Genomic DNA, 17,808 nt, shown 5'->3' with positions numbered 1-17,808 from the left:
ACGCGAATGATTACATGCTCTCCTGGAGAAGAGTATCCACATATTTTATGTTGTTCTGCACCAAACACAGTCTTGGATTGTTAATAGACTTTGCTTTTTTGGGCCTCATTCGCGATCTAATATAACTACTATAAATAAATTTGACTTTTTTGTTTATTCAACTATTAATATATTTAACTAATATATAATTTATATGTAAATTACATTTGTTATATATTCAATAAATTAAAATATATATATTTATAATAGTGAACATGAGAAATATTCATGCTTAAAATTATTGATATATTAAAATAAAGATTTATTTTTAATAATAAATTAGATAAAGATATTTTTTCAAAAAAATATTAATGTAAGTAAAATTTTGAAAATTATATTATTAAAAGAAGAAAAGGCGAAAAGGTTCCTTGTAATTAAAAATAGATGGGGTTGTATTTTAAGGGTAGCTTCTAGTTGCTTGAAGAAGTGAATGGCGGTGATCATGAATTTAGAGTCTCCTCTCATTTTCAATGACTTTTTTATTTCGTTCTTTCTACAAATGGAGCACATGTTAATAATTCAATAGAAACCGTCCAACCCATAAGCATGGGACAAGCCTCCAAAAGCAGGGAATCAAACCATTTAAATTTTAGACTATCAATGTCATCCTTGAAATTAATTAACTAAAGTTTAAAATCTTTTGTTATATTCATTACTTTGATTTAGTCAATTTGGTCTTTGATGAATGGTTGATATGGCAAAGATTCTATGTCTAATATTGATAGACTGATAAAAAAATTATTTTATAAATTGATTTCACATTTGATGCAAACTCTAATATATTATTAAAGTCTATTAATTAAATAAGAATTTAAAGATAATGCCCTGACATGTCAGTGTAAAGAAATGTTATATTGACATTCAATTAAAATATTTTATATTGTCAAATCATAACAATATTTTAAAAATAAAAATATGATGTGGCGGGACACACGAGTCTCATTGATTAATAATATAAAAATATTTTATATTGTCGATGCAATATATTTTTTCTCATTAGATAATAGGCAATCTACCTTTAATATTCATGCACGAAATATAAAAGAATGTCTAACGAAAAGATTTCAAATTTTATATTGATAAAACATCGAGATAATAAAGAATTTATATAAAATAACACTTTTGTTTTATTTTATAAATCGATTTTATAAAATAAATTAGATCAACTCTAATACTTAAAGATTTTCAAATTTTAATATGAGACTTCAAATAGAAATTCAGTTGATGTCATAGACTAGATCAAACTTCAGTCTATGCATGAAAATCAAAATAAAAAGTTCTACAGTTTTGTAAACAATTTATAGTTTGTTGTTGCGATCTACAATATATATAAAGCGTGTTAAAATAATTATTATAGTTGTTTATTCTATATAAATTAAAAAAATACAATAAATAAAAGAGAGAAAATAATATTTTTATTAAATTATATTTATTTATTATTCATAAATAAATAATAAAAAATAATAAATTAAAAATATTAATTAAAAGATATTAAAATTCTACTATTTATATTTTTATTTTATTGTGTAATTTATTTAATAGCTTCAATTGAAACCGTTATTAACTTCTATATAATTTTTTATTATTAATATTTATATGTTATATTTTAAAAATATTATATTTAAATAAATAATATTATTTATATTTTTATCATGTACATTAGAAATCGGATAAACGGACGCGAATGATAGTTGCATTTAAAAACAAAGCTTACTGATGCACCGACGGAAACTATTTAATTGTTTCTATTCAAATTATTGATTTGTGTACAATTAATTACATACACTAAGCACGGTGTAGATGTATCGCATAAAATTATGTAAAACTAATAATGGTGCTGACCCTTAACATAAAAAATTTGGAATGGATTTCAAAGTGGTTCTATAGGGTCAGTTTGTTACAGATTAAGTTTTGTATTTTTAAAAATTATTTTTCTAAATTATTTTTTTAAATAGTAGAAGTTATTTTAATTTTTTTAAAAAAATTAAAAAACTAAAATTTATATTTATTAATATAAATATTTATTATTGATAGTAAAACATAGTCAAAATTGCATATTTTTAAAAAAATAATTTACTTTAAAAATAATTTTTATAAAAAGTTATATAAGTAATTTCATATTTAAGTGAATTTTTAAATTTTTGATAAAAAAATAAATTATAGTAAAAGAGTAAAACACTTAAAATAATATTTTATGAAAATTAAAAATTATTTAATTACTTCTTTATTTTGAATTAAAAAAAAATTGACATACTATAAAAATTGTTTTTTTAAATTGAAACAAACATGTCAATAATACCTATAAATTAATAAGTTATAGATTTTGTTGTTGTTTGCAAATGATGGTGAATCAAGTGACAATCCACCTCTATTTATTTTGTTTCTCTAATATTTAATTTGTAGCAGTGTAGATTGCTTCTTGATTGTCAAATTAGAGCACAATTGGATAACAATTGAAATTATATTCTTAAAAGGATAAATGTTATATTAGATGCCTAAGTCAATGTGTTCAATATCTTATATTAAAATTGATAGATAATAGAAAAATATAACGATAAAATATAGAGCAAATAAAGAACATTAGAGAATTGTTAATACAGTTCAATGCAAATAATATTTATATTTGGGGGCTTCCAACCCAAGAAAGGAAACTCACTCTCAATAGAATTAGTACAAAGTGTCTTAGATATACAACCCTTGTTCAATGACTCTCTTCTTAATTCTATCAGTGTATTTCTATTTAGGATTCCCTTTAAATATGAGACTTCTCTCACTTTCTCTCAATCGCTAATCCTAATGATCAATATAATAATTGAAATATTGATTGTTGAATTACAATTCAACTAACAATCCATACTATATGCCTTTGGATATGAATGCATGCGTTAGAGTGGTGCACAAACAAAAATAGAAACAAAAGACTCAAAATAGAAACCCTAACACATAGATCTTCAATGCATGCACACCCTCCAAACGTTAGGTTTGAGTCTCCTTAAATAGCAATAAAACTTATTGGTCTTTTCTCTAATGGACATAAGATTTGAGATCACATCCAGATTTGTAGGAGATTCAGTTGAGATTTGATTTTCAAAAGCCTCAACCAAAATAAAATTGATTTGAATTTAAATTTAAATCTACGATTAATTATATTTGATCTTCAGAGCTTGATTCTTCTTCTTCAGTTGAGTATTATGAGCGTTCAGCTTCTCCATCACTAGAAGATTTCTCTTCCTCTTCACCATTAGCTTTTTCTTCATCTTCCTTCTCCTTGGTCAGCATTTTGATTAATCTATCCATATTCCTCTTCCTGGTGGTACTTGAAGTAATTATTTACTGCAAAGTCTTTGATACTTCCATTATCTCAAGTAACACATCCTTTCTCGTGGCTTTAGAAACAAGAGAAAAATTTCCACCAATAGTTTGACCTTGATGTTTTGTCACCACAATGTCTGAGACAAGTGTCCCCACAAACAGCTTCTTATCAAGGGTCAGAGGCCCTGCCTTTTTGAATTAAGCATCTTTAGAACGCACAATCTTATGATATTGATTCAAGATTATTCTAGTTAATAAACAACGAAAAGCTATGGGTAGTTTTACTACCAAAGAATCAACATTCTTCATAGTCTGGTCAAACACATACTCTCTAAAGTTTAGCTTAGACTTGGTTCTAAATTGAAAGATCAGTTTGGCCAAGGCTGAAAAATTAATGCTTGAACCGTGATTAGTAGGTTTCTAATTTGTTGCACCTATCTTGTTCAGTACTGCATACTTCACACTTAGGCAACTAGAAGGGAGTAAGTCTTTCTTTGGCCATTGTTTTACTTCTCCATCAATTATTTCTCTAGCTATCTTATGCACATATGGCACCTTATCATATCCAACAGACTTTCTTCTGCATAAGTACTTATTTATACTTCCAGGAGAGAATTTTACACAACAACCTCTCACATAGACCTTCCTAAATTTTTTGCTTCATTCAATATTGCATTCATTGGATAGGTTAACAATAAACTCCTTGATCAGTTTCTCATAAAAAGGTCAATGTATGAAACACTCTTCATAAATCCAACATCCTTCAGCAGATTCATGATCTCTTTCCACTCTAAGACATATTTGCTCATCTCTCTTTCAGGAGAAATTCTTTTTTGACACACATACTTCCACATTTGCACACTTCCTTCATAATAGAATGAAAGATTATCCAAGGGGCAACTAGAATATTAACATGAATTCTTTTTCCTCCAATATTTATCCTAGAAGTGGATCTACAAGAACAAATCTAATGAAAAAGGGACTGTAACCAGAAACAAAGGCAGACTTGTTGCTCAAGGATACACTCAAATTGAAGGGGTCGATTTTGATGAGACATTTGCCACTGTTGCTCGCCTTGAGTCAATAAGACTACTGTTAGGAGTGGCTTGCCTATTTAAATTCAAACTATTTCAAATGGATGTAAAAAGTGCCTTCTTAAATGGGTACTTGAATGAAGAATTCTATGTTGAAGAACCCAAGGGGTTCATAGATCCAAACTTTCCAGATCATGTTTACAAAATAAGGAAAGCTCTCTATGGACTAAAGCAAGCACCTAGGGCTTGGTATGAGAGGTTCACTGAGTACCTTGTTAACAATGGATACAAGAAAGGAGGAACAAACAAAACTCTGTTTGTTAAAGAAGAGCATGGTAAACTCATGATAGCTCAATTATATGTTGATGACATTGTGTTTGTAGGAATGTCGAACTAGATGGTATAATATTTTGTCAAGTAGATGCAATCTAAGTTTGAAAGGAGTCTTGTTGGTGAACTGACATACTTTCTTGGGCTCCAAGTCAGACATATGGATGACATTATCTTCATCTCCCAAAGCAAGTATGCCAAGAACATAGTGAAAAAAATTGGCATGGAAAATGTTATCCATAAAAGGACACCTGCACCAACTCATTTAAAACTAACCAAAGATGAAAAAGGTACAAATATGGATCAAAGTCTGTATAGGAGTATGATTGGTAGTCTGTTTTATCTCACAGCTACCAGACCTGACATTACATTTGTTGTAGGAGTTTGTGCTAGATATCAATCTGAACCCAAAATGAGCCACATTACTCAAGTGAAAAGAATTCTGAAATATATCAATGGAACCGGTGAATATGGAATATTGTATTCTCATAATGCTAACTCCTTACTAATAGGATATTGTGATGCAGATTGGGCAGGCAGTGCTGATGATAAAAAAATCACTTTTGGAATATGTTTCTTTTTGGGAAATAATCTCATATCTTGGTTCAGTAAGAAGCAAAATAGTGTGTCCTTATCTACAACTGAGGTTGAATATATTTTTGTAGGAAGTAGTTGCTCTCAATTGATTTGGATGAAACAAATGTTAGAAGAATACAATGTCCAGCAAGATGTCATGACATTGTACTGTGACAACCTAAGTGCTATTAACATTTCCAAGAACCCTATTCAGCACAACATGACTAAGCACATTGATATCCTTCATCACTTTATTAGGGATCTGGTGGAAGACAAAATTGTCACTCTTGAGCATGTAACTACTGAAAAGCAGTTGGCAGACATTTTTTACCAAAGCTTTAAATGCAAATAAATTTGAAAAACAAAGAGGCGAATCGGGCATTTGCATGCTTGAAGAATTATAGCAATTACTGAAGAGGAGAAAAAGAAATGAAAATTTCTCTTCCCTTCACTTAACTTTGCACAAAACTCAAAGTCCATTGTTACACTTTTCTCCTATTTTCCCAACACTGCACCTTAGCCATCCTCACGCTAACCTATGCATTCTCTCTCTCAAACTCATTCTCATACATCTTCATCTCTCCATCTCCTCTCTATAGAAAACTTCCAAAATGTCACAACCTTCTGCCTCCACTCCAAGCAAATCCTCCAAAGAGCAATCAAACCCTAAAATTATTGGCACTGAGATAGATCTATTTGATGTCATCAATAATGCTATGCCCTTCTCGATCGTTCCTATCCATGCAACTCCCATGAGAAAGACCAGGACTTCATCTTCAAGAAAAGGAGAACCTACTAAGGTAAGTACCTCTTCCACTCCCTTCATAACTGCTAGAAATATGAATGATCATGAACCCCTAACTATTGTGAAGAAACTCATGTCCATGACTATTCTGTATCTAGATCCCATCAGCGTTGAACCTAATGTTGATGTGTCTGAAGATTGTCATGCTGCAACAAATGTTATGGAAAATGTTGAAGCTTCTGGGACCAACAATAAACCTAGATCTGTTACTACCTTGAGTAAATCTAGCGTGGTCGTTGCTGACAGAGACGACATTGATAAGAATATTCGTGTGTTGATCTCTCAAGTATTAGGGATTGACCCTAAGACAAATGTCGTGCCGAATGTCTCCACATCCTTGGCTCAACCGGATAACAATATTGAGAACCCCATAAATAATCCTGATATGCATGCACCTACTATATCTCTTGATAATTCTCAAGACAAATAAAGGTCTGAAGATATAACTAATGAGTTGGATAACAAAGATAAAAACCATGTTGATCAACCCATTAAAATTGTTAATATTGAGGAACCGGACTTTGATGATATTCCTATTGGGCAAAGACTAGCTCCTGGCATTGCTAAAATATTGAGGAATAGAAAAGGCCAAGCTATTGGATCCTCTAGCACTCCCTCCAAATCTGTCAGAAACAAAGCTAGTGTTGGTCCCACTAAAAGATGGAGCAAGGTGGTGACTCCATTATCTAAGAAGAAGTCCCTGAAAAGGAAGGAAGTTCCCTTTGATACCAGTGAATTTGATCATGATGTCGAACACAATATTCAAGACATCATCTCTTTTTCCAGAAAGCAGGCCTCTAGGAAGAAGATACCAGCCAATATTCCTGAAGTTCCACTTGACAACATTTCTTTTCACTCTGTTGAAAATGTTGAAAAATGGAAATATGTTTATCAAAGAAGGTTATCGCTGGAAAGGGAATTGGGGAAGGATGTTTTTTTAGTGTAAAGAGATGTTGAGTCTGATTCAAGAAGCTGACTTAATGAAAACTATAACAGGATTTGGCAAGTGCTATGAAATGCTTGTCAAAGAGTTTATTGTGAACATCTCCAAGGAGTGTGAAAACAAAAGGAGCAAGAAATTCAAAAAAGTGTATGTCAGAGGAAGATGTGTGGATTTTCTCCAGAAATAATCAAAATGTTCTTGGGCAAAAGTGAAGAAGAACAAGTTAAAATTGAGGTATCTGAAAATGTCATTTGCAGAGAGATTACTGTTAAGCAAGTGAAGGAATGGCCAAGGAAAGGGAAATTGTTTGCTAGTGCCTTAAGTGTCAAATATGTTGTTCTCAAAATTGGAGCTGCAAATTGGGTGCCAACCAATCACACCTCTAATATAGCTATTGGGCTAGGTAAGTTCATCTATATTGTTAGGACCAAGTCAAATTTTGATTTTGGTTCCTATGTTTTTGGTCATACTATGAAGCATGATGCATCTTATGCTGCGAAAATGCCAATAGCCTTTCCCTCTTTGATCTATGGGGTTATCCTGAGTCAACACCCCAGTATATTAATCAATTATGATAGTACATGCAAAAGGGACCCTCCTCTCTCATTTCATTATAGGTTTTTCACCGGGGAAACATGTCACATACATTGTCATGACATCTGAACAGACTCCTTCAAGGTCCACTGACATAACAAGCATCATAGCTGAGCTGAAAGACAAATGCAAGACTTTGGATGAAACTATAAAAAGTTGTACTGAAAGGAATAGCAAACTTGAAATTTTAATTAAGGCTCTGTCTGAAGAAGAAGGTGGTATGAAAGATGATGGAACAAATGAGGAAGAAGATAATGAAGACATGATTGATGCAAGTGATAAAGAAGATACCAGCAGTGATGAAGATTAATGATCTCTAGATCTTTTGTGTGTTATTTCTGATTTTGTTGCTTTTATGGTCTGTGCCATGGATTCTTCTTTATGCATTCTATAAGTTCTTCTTGGTTTGTAAACCCTCTTAATCTTGTGTGACTTACATTGTTGGTATGGTTATTGTGGTTTGTTTGTCAACTTTATGGCTAAAAAGGGGGAGCAGGTGTGTTTGAATAGGTATTGATGTTTCTTATCCCTCTTAATCCTTGAGGGGGGGCATGTGCAAATATGTAGGGGGAGTAACCCTTTGGGTAACTTATCTCGTGGTTCTGATACTCAGGGGGAGTGCCTGACCTAATTCTGATGTTCATGATGTCAGGAACAATGTCCTGACATCCTGTCTAAGAAAGAAGGAATTGTTTTTTTATGCTAATGTTTTTGTTATACAATATGAGGCTTGTTGATTTGCTACGCCTTGCCTCTGGTGACTGTGTGAGAAAGGATGTAGTATGTTTTCTTGTTGATATACATTCTTGTGTCTATCCCTTCTATCTATTGATAGTTGACCGTTGCAAAGATTGTTTTAGTCAAAATTTGCCAAAGGGGGAGATTTTTAGGCCTGCCATTTTGTGATTGGATGCATTTTGGAAAAATAAGTTTATTTGATAGATGTTGAACAAGATGTCATGATATGTTGTTTTAACATTCAGTGTAACCGAGCTTAAGTTGGTTGTAAGTTTTAGTCTCCTTAAATGTTTTTGTTGGTGTAAGCCCTAGAGGCCAATACTTTTGGTACTTGTATCGAATTATTTATTAATAATAAAAGGCATTTTCTTTATTATGGTTGATTAATAAAGTCCCTGGAATAGATAGTCCGTTTAATGTATTAAGTGTGACTTAATCATGAAAGCACATTAAACATAAGGACACTATTCTTAAAGTATCCGTAGTCGAGCTTTATTGTGAAGTGGGATAACATTAAAGCATTGAGACTATTATGTTTGTAGACTGATGATCACATCTCATGGATCATGGATAAAGAGTTATCAAGTCTTAAACATAGGTATGAATATTAAGAGTAATATTTATACCGGATTGACCCGCTATGAGAATACTATATAGAAAGTTATGCAAAGTGTCATAAGTTATTCTCATGATGATAATGGTGTATACCACTCTTCGACCTGAAACCACTATGGATCCTAGATGTAGAGTCGAGTGCTTTGTTGTTGATCCAACATTGTCCGTAACTGGATAACCATAAAGACAGTTGATGGGTACTCCACAAAGCATGCTGAGGGACATGAGTGTCCTAGATGGAATTTGCCCATCCTGCGTAACAGGATAAATGTATATGGGCCCAATATTGAACTGGACAAGGATGACACGGTCTATACCTTGTGTTCAATATAGACATAAGGGCAAAGGGGTAATTATACACATAATTATTATCACAGGATGTTTTGTCAGATCACATGACATTTTCGTGACTTGGGTAGCAGTGATGTGTGCTAGATACCGCTCACTGTTTATTATGTTAAATGCGTGATTTAATATAATTGCCAACGTCGCGAAAACCTACAGAGTCACACACAAAGGACGGAGTGATGAGAGACAGAGTAATTAAGGAATACCGTAATGTATGGTGCCCTTAAGTAGAATACGAAATATGGTAAGGTACCAAATAATTAAGTGATTTTGGCATATTATGAGATATGGGCAAAATGCACTTAAGTGGGCTTTTTGGCTTGAAGCCCACACAAGTGGTTCTATAAATAGAACTCTTGTGCAGAAGCATTATAAGGGAATACAACACAACTGAAGAGTTGGAATTTCGTATCCCTCTTTCTCTCACTCAAAGCCTTCATTCATAACAGCTAGCACTGCGGTTGAAGGAATCCGTTCGTGTGGACTGAGTAGAGACGTTGTCATCGTTCAACGTTCGTGATCGCCCCGTGGATCTGTATCCAAGGTTTTGATCATTACAAGAAATCTGCACCAAAGGTTTGAATTGCCACAAGAGGTAACGATTCTATCATTGATCATGCCCATTCGTAAGGATCACTAAATGGAGAAATTTGTTAAATTCCGCTGCGCCTTGGATGACAATTCTCCTTCAGTGGTATCAGAGCCACTTACGAAACCATGAATCTGATAACTGTTTTTGTTCTGTAATAATATGATTAAAAGACAGAATGAATCAAAGATTAAATTGAGATCGATCAAGTTACATATATATGATATATGTATTCCTGATGCAAAATACATTATATATGATATAGTGTTCTCGTTTCGTTCATTCAAACACTCAATGATTGTTTTTCCTTTGAGCGATCAGTGGTCATTTGCTTCTTGATCCGACATTAGTATGGTGAAGCAATGACGTGTTGATCAATCATACTGAATTAACAATCGAGATGTGTTTGACAGTCTGAAATTGGTGCATCAGGGTTAGTGACGACACAAGGGTTGTGTTGTCAGAGAGTTATGCGATTGGGGTTTGACTGCACAAGAGTTGTGCTTTCTAAACACTTTTTGGAACAGTGTTAACCGGTTAACGCAATACGAAATAAAATTTTGAGTTTTTCAAACAGTGTTAACCGGTTAACGCTTTTGGTTAACCGGTTAACGCAAGACGGAAAACAGTTTTCCAAGACATTTTCAAACAGTGTTAACCGGTTAACGCATTTGGTTAACCGGTTAACGCGAGGCAGAAAACAACTTTGAACACATTTCAAACAGTGTTAACCGGTTAACGCATATGGTTAACCGGTTAACGCAAGGAAAAATTCACCCGTTCGGCTAACTCAGTGCTTTAAAAGTATCAAGCGTTGATGCGAAAAGCGACATTGATTTTAAATGAATTGTTCATTAAAATGTGGTGATCGTTCGTCGAGATTTAATTTGATTTTAATTAATTAAAGGAATTAATAATAATAATAATAAAGTGTTTATTATTGTCTTGTGGTGATCGGTTATGGCCTTAGTCTTCCTTTATTTTGTTTTGGGTTTCAAAATACGACCTGTGTGTCGTGCCTCTCTCTTAATCTCCCAAATGTAACTTCTTTTCTCATCTCACTCCCTCGTATGTAAAACGAGTTTCTTTATGTAATGTAATGATATGAAGAAAGCAAAGAAGTCAGTGCCAAAGGAGGACAACCTTGAAGATCTTGCTTGGAGAAGCTTAGACCGTTGTAGGTTAGCTTAGGTTCTCTCATTGGCTTGGGAGAACAATTGCGCTAGGGGCCATAACTGTTTCATTATGTATGTATGTATGTTGATGCATGTGAATGTATGTTGATGCATGTGAGAGACGGTTTATATGATAAACAAGCCGGTGAGATCAGAAAAATTTCAATTCCCTCAAATTAAATATTAAGTTTATGCTTTCCAAGTTTTAACACTCATCAAGACTAGTATCGAATAATGTCGGTTTCGCCTACGCGAGGTGCATGTTCTATATTAGTAAGGTGCGATGGGATAATTGTAATATCCAACTGTTAAAACAATGGGTCAAACTTAACTAAACAAATTATAATAAGATTATATATATGTTTAGAAGCAAGAGTTGGGAATGATCCATATGATGGATTGGAATAAGGAGTTATTTACCCAACTGAAATTTTCGAGAGTTGTATGAGATACAATTGGAAGGAGTTCCTACCTAAATAACCGAGTTTTGTGTAATCCGCCTACACGGACTTAGAACGAAGAGAAATATGGATCTCGACCCACTAGAAAATCTTCCAACGGGATTTTCCGAATCAAGTGATGAGGGTAATTTGTTTTGAATAAAATAGTGGGAGCATATTTAATTAAAGGCCTAATTAAATATGTCAATGATACTTATATTTTCTTAATCCTTATGTAGATTACCATGACAACAAACACCTCTAACAACATATTGCGATCAAACCTTGAGAAGGAAAAATTGTCTGGGACAAATTTTCTGGATTGGTACCGAAACATGAGGATTGTCCTTAAACATGATAAAGGGAAAGGCAAGGAAGTTGCCAAACCCAAACCCACTATTGCTGCTTTGAAGCCTAGTGGAAGCATAGAAAAAGAAGGCACCTGCTTCCATTGTGGTAAGACCGCACACTGGAAGAGGAACTGCCCAAAGTACCTAGAAGATAGGAAGAATGGAGTAGAGACTCCAACTTCAGGAATTTTTGTTATTGAAATTAATTTATCTACTTCTGCATCATGGGTATTAGATACTGGATGCGGTTCTCACATTTGTACAAATGTGCATGGACTAAAAAGGAGTAGAGATTTGGCAAAAGGTGAAGTCGACCTACGAGTTGGCAATGGAGCAAAGGTTGCTGCCTTAGCCGTAGGAACTTATGAATTGACTTTACCTAGTGGTTTAATAATTCAGTTAGAGAACTGTTATTATGTACCAGCAATTAGCAGGAATATTATTTCCGTTTCTTGTTTGGACAAGTTCGGTTTTTCATTCATAATAAAGAACAATTGTTGTTCAATTTATTTGAATGATATATTCTATGCTACTGCTCAAATGAACAATGGATTATATGTCCTTGATCTTGAAATGCCAGTTTATAACATTAATACTAAAAGGATGAAACCTAATGAGTTAAATCCAACTTACCTTTGGCATTGTCGATTAGGCCACATAAATGAGAAACGCATTTCCAAACTCCATAAAGATGGACTGTTGGACTCTTTTGATTATGAATCATATGAGACATGCAGATCTTGTTTAATTGGAAAGATGACAAAGTCTCCATTCACAGGAAAAGGTGAAAGAGCTAATGATCTTTTGGCCCTCATACATACTGATGTATGTGGACCACTGAACATACCAGCCAGAGGAGGTTTTCAGTACTTCATCATATTTACTGATGATTTCAGTAGATATGATTATGTGTATTTAATGAAACACAAATCAGAGTCCTTTGAAAAGTTCAAGGAATTCAAGAATGAAGTACAAAACCAACTAGGTAAGAAAATTAAAACTCTTCGATCAGATCGAGGTGGTGAGTATTTAAGCCTAGAGTTTGATGACCATCTAAAAGAGTGTGGGATCCTATCCCAACTCACTCCTCCTGGAACACCCCAATGGAATGGTGTATCTGAGAGAAGAAATCGAACCCTGTTGGACATGGTCCGATCCATGATGAGTCACGCCGATCTTCCAAACTCCTTTTGGGGATATGCGCTGTTGACAGCAGCTTACACACTTAACCGTGTTCCATCCAAAAAGGTTGAGAAGACACCATATGAGATATGGAGTGGTGAGAAACCACATATGTCTTACATGAAGATTTGGGGTTGCGAAGTTTATGTGAAACGACAAATTTCAACTAAGCTGGAGCCCAAATCTGACATATGCTTATTTGTGGGGTATCCTAAAGAAACAAGAGGGTATTACTTCTACAATCCTTCTGAGGGCAAAGTGTTTGTCGCTCGAACTGGAGTTTTCCTAGAAAAGGATTTTATTTCCAAAGGAACCAGTGGGAGGAAAGTAGAGCTTGAAGAAATTCAAGAATCACAAAGCATCGATACACTTATGGAGGAATTAGAGCAGGAAACACAAGTGGTTGTGGAAGAGCAACCTGCTCAAGTAGAACAAGACCAGCGTAGGTCAAGCAGGATACGTCACCTACCTGAGAGATATGGATATCTCATAACAGATCAAGGTGATGTATTACTCATGGATCAAGATGAGCATGTGACCTACCAAGAGGCCATAACTGGTCCCGAGTCTGAGAAGTGGCTAGAAGCCATGAAATCCGAAATAGATTCCATGTACACAAACCAAGTTTGGACCTTGGTAGAGCCTCCTGTAGGAGTTAATCCTATAGGATGCAAGTGGGTCTTCAAAAAGAAGACTGACATGGATGGTAAGGTACATACCTATAAAGCAAGACTGGTTGCAAAAGGATATAAACAAATTCATGGGGTTGACTATGATGAAACCTTTTCACCAGTTGCAATGCTTAAATCTGTTCGGATTTTACTTGCTATCACTGCATATCATGATTATGAAATATGGCAGATGGATGTCAAAACTGCTTTCCTTAATGGGAATCTTCTTGAGGATGTGTACATGACACAGCCTGAAGGATTTGACATACCAGAAGAAGCCCAAAAGATATGTAAGCTACAAAGATCAATCTATGGATTGAAGCAAGCTTCCAGAAGCTGGAATCTTCGTTTTGATGAAACGGTAAAACAATATGGATTCATCAAGAACGAAGATGAGTCTTGTGTCTACAAGAAGGTTAGTGGGAGCATGATCGTGTTCCTGGTGTTATATGTAGATGACATATTACTCATTGGAAACGATGTCCCTACCCTGCAACAAGTAAAGTCTTGGTTGGGGAAATGCTTTTCTATGAAGGACCTAGGTGAAGCAGCCTATATATTAGGAATCAGAATCTATAGAGATAGATCATGAAAACTGCTTGGCCTAAGTCAGAGTACATATATAGACAAAGTGCTGAGACGCTTTAGTATGCATGATTCCAAGAAAGGATTCATACCTATGCAACATGGCCTGTGTCTATCAAAAACACAATCCCCTTCAACTAAGGAAGAAAGGGAACGCATGAATAAGATTCCATATGCATCTGCAATAGGATCTATCATGTATGCCATGTTATGTACTCGACCAAATGTCTCGTATGCTTTAAGTGCAACGAGTAGGTACCAATCTGATCCTGGTGATGCCCATTGGGTAGCTGTCAAGAATATCCTTAAGTACTTGAGAATGACTAAGGACTCATTCTTGATATATGGAGGTCAGGAAGAATTGGCTGTAATTGGTTACACCGATGTTAGCTTCCAGACAAATAAGGATGACTTTAGATCACAATCTGGTTATGTGTTTTGCTTGAACGGTGGCGCTGTGAGCTGGAAAAGTTCAAAGCAAGATACAGTTGCTGATTCTACAATTGAGGCCGAGTATATTGCTGCCTCAAGTGCAGCAAAGGAAGTTGTTTGGATCAAAAAGTTCATTAGTGAACTTGGCATAGTCCCTAGCATTGTGGATGCCATTGGTCTCTATTGTGATAACAATGGTGCTATCGCACAAGCTAAGGAGCCTAGATCTCACCAACGATCTAAACACATACTTAGGCGTTATCATCTCATTCGAGAGATAATAGATAGAGGAGATATGAAAATATGTAAAGTACCTACACTTGACAATATAGCTGACCCACTGACAAAGCCTCTTGCGCAGCAGAAGCATGATGGCCATACTAGATCAATGGGCATAAGGGGTATGCCTGATTGTCTCTAGTGCTAGTGGGAGATTGTTGGTGTAAGCCCTAGAGGCCAATACTTTTGGTACTTGTATCGAATTATTTATTAATAATAAAAGTCATTATCTTTATTATGGTTGATTAATAAAGTCCCTGGAATAGATAGTCCGTTTAATGTATTAAGTGTGACTTAATCATGAAAGCACATTAAACATAAGGACACTATTCTTAAAGTATCCGTAGTCGAGCTTTATTGTGAAGTGGGATAACATTAAAGCATTGAGACTATTATGTTTGTAGACTGATGATCACATCTCATGGATCATGGATAAAGAGTTATCAAGTCTTAAACATAGGTATGAATATTAAGAGTAATATTTATACCGGATTGACCCGCTATGAGAATACTATATAGAAAGTTATGCAAAGTGTCATAAGTTATTCTCATGATGATAATGGTGTATACCACTCTTCGACCTGAAACCACTATGGATCCTAGATGTAGAGTCGAGTGCTTTGTTGCTGATCCAACATTGTCCGTAACTGGATAACCATAAAGACAGTTGATGGGTACTCCACAAAGCATGCTGAGGGACATGAGTGTCCTAGATGGAATTTGCCCATCCTGCGTAACAGGATAAATGTCTATGGGCCCAATATTGAACTGGACAAGGATGACACGGTTTATACCTTGTGTTCAATATAAACATAAGGGCAAAGGGGTAATTATACACATAATTATTATCACATTAGGTTTTGTCAGATCACATGACATTTTCGTGACTTGGGTAGCAGTGATGTGTTGCTAGATACCGCTCACTGTTTATTATGTTAAATGCGTGATTTAATATAATTGCCAACGTCACGAAAACCTATAGGGTCACACACAAAGGACGGATTGATGAGAGACAGAGTAATTAAGGAATACCGTAATGTATGATGCCCTTAAGTAGAATACGAAATATGGTAAGGTACCAAATACTTAAGTGATTTTGGCATATTATGAGATATGGGCAAAATGCACTTAAGTGGGCTTTTTGGCTTGAATCCTACACAAGTGGTTATAGAAATATAACTCTTGTGCAGAAACATTATAAGGGAATACAACACAACTGAAGAGTTGGAATTTCGTATCTCTCTTTCTCTCACTCAAAGCCTTCATTCATAACAGCTAGCACTGCGATTGAAGGAATCCGTTCGTGTGGACTGAGTAGAGACGTTGTCATCGTTCAACGTTCGTGATCGCCCCGTGGATCTGTATCCAAGGTTTTTATCATTACAAGAGATCTGCACCAAAGGTTTGAATCGCCACAAGAGGTAACGATTCTATCACTGATCATGCCCATTTGTAAGGATCACTAAATGGAGAAATTTTTAAAATTCCGCTGCGCCTTGGATGGCAATTCTCCTTAAGTTTTATCTAAAGATTCTCTGAAGATTTAGCTCTAGTATATTATTGCGTATTTTCCTTGTACTTGAAGAATATCGTATCTTGACTTGGTTACGAAGTAACAATGTTAAGAAACTTTAGGAAACATGTGATTTGATAGAAATCATATATTCAGAAGATTGAGGAGAGATATTGGATCTATTGAAAATCAAAGACCGAAGCCCATGCCTCTTACTGCTATTATAGAGGAGATTTATACCTAGGAATGCAGTGAAGCAATGCAACATTTTGTTAGCATTAGGGTTTCATGTGTGTGCTTTGTGTGAGCCATTTGAGTATCACATTGATACCTGAATTGGACCTGGTGTATGGAGTTGTAACTAACAATCCCTCAGAAGCTTTTAAGCAAGAATGGAGTGTGTTTTTCTGTTGTGTGATATCGTGTGGTTGAGGGAAGTGAGAGGGGTCTCATATCTAGGTATGCCCTGGATAGAAACGTCCACAAGTAGAGATTAGGTGAGAAGTCTGTAAACACTGAGGTTGTTCAGGACTTCAAACTAATTATGTGATAATGGATTTCCTTCCTAGCTTGATAGCCCCCAGATGTAGCTGACGTTGCATCGAATTGGGTTAACAACTGATTATGTTATTTACTATTATACAATTTTATTTATCCTGCTATTGTTTGTGGTGTGATAATGTGCAGACCCTGAGGTCGTGACATCTTGTACGACATCAGGGATCTGCTTGCCAGAATTTTAGTTATTTTGGTATTTAATACTCTCGTACCACGAATGTTTGAAAGTCGTTGTTATTCATGCCCTCAGGTTCGAGAAGATTAAATATGGGCAATTGTCATACCCCAAAATTTTCCCTCCCCTTTTCACTTTTCACATGACTTTTGGTTTATGATTCATCTACATACATTCATGCCAAATACATGTGTATCATGCATTCATATTAACACTTGTAAACATACATCATAGATTCAAAGGTTTGAGATTTTTTATTCGTAACAAAAGCCTATTGTTTGCCCAAGGATCAAGCCCTAGGGATTGGGGTGTTGCAGTCAATGTGGAAGCTTATTCTTGGACCAATGCTTGAAACCCTAGTTGGTGATTCAACGTTTCTTGGTTTGTGATCTTGATCTGCTTGATTTACATCTTGGTTTTGGATTGTGATTGAACCCCTAATCATGTGCGCTTGACATACGTGGACTGGTTTGTCTATTAATCATTTGTGTGAAACCCTAGTTCATGGGAGAGGCTATTTGGTCA

Source organism: Lathyrus oleraceus, chromosome 3, assembly GCF_024323335.1.
Source record: "Lathyrus oleraceus cultivar Zhongwan6 chromosome 3, CAAS_Psat_ZW6_1.0, whole genome shotgun sequence".
In the NCBI taxonomy this organism is placed as follows: Eukaryota; Viridiplantae; Streptophyta; class Magnoliopsida; order Fabales; family Fabaceae; genus Lathyrus; species Lathyrus oleraceus.
Note: the sequence above shows the minus strand (reverse complement) of the source record.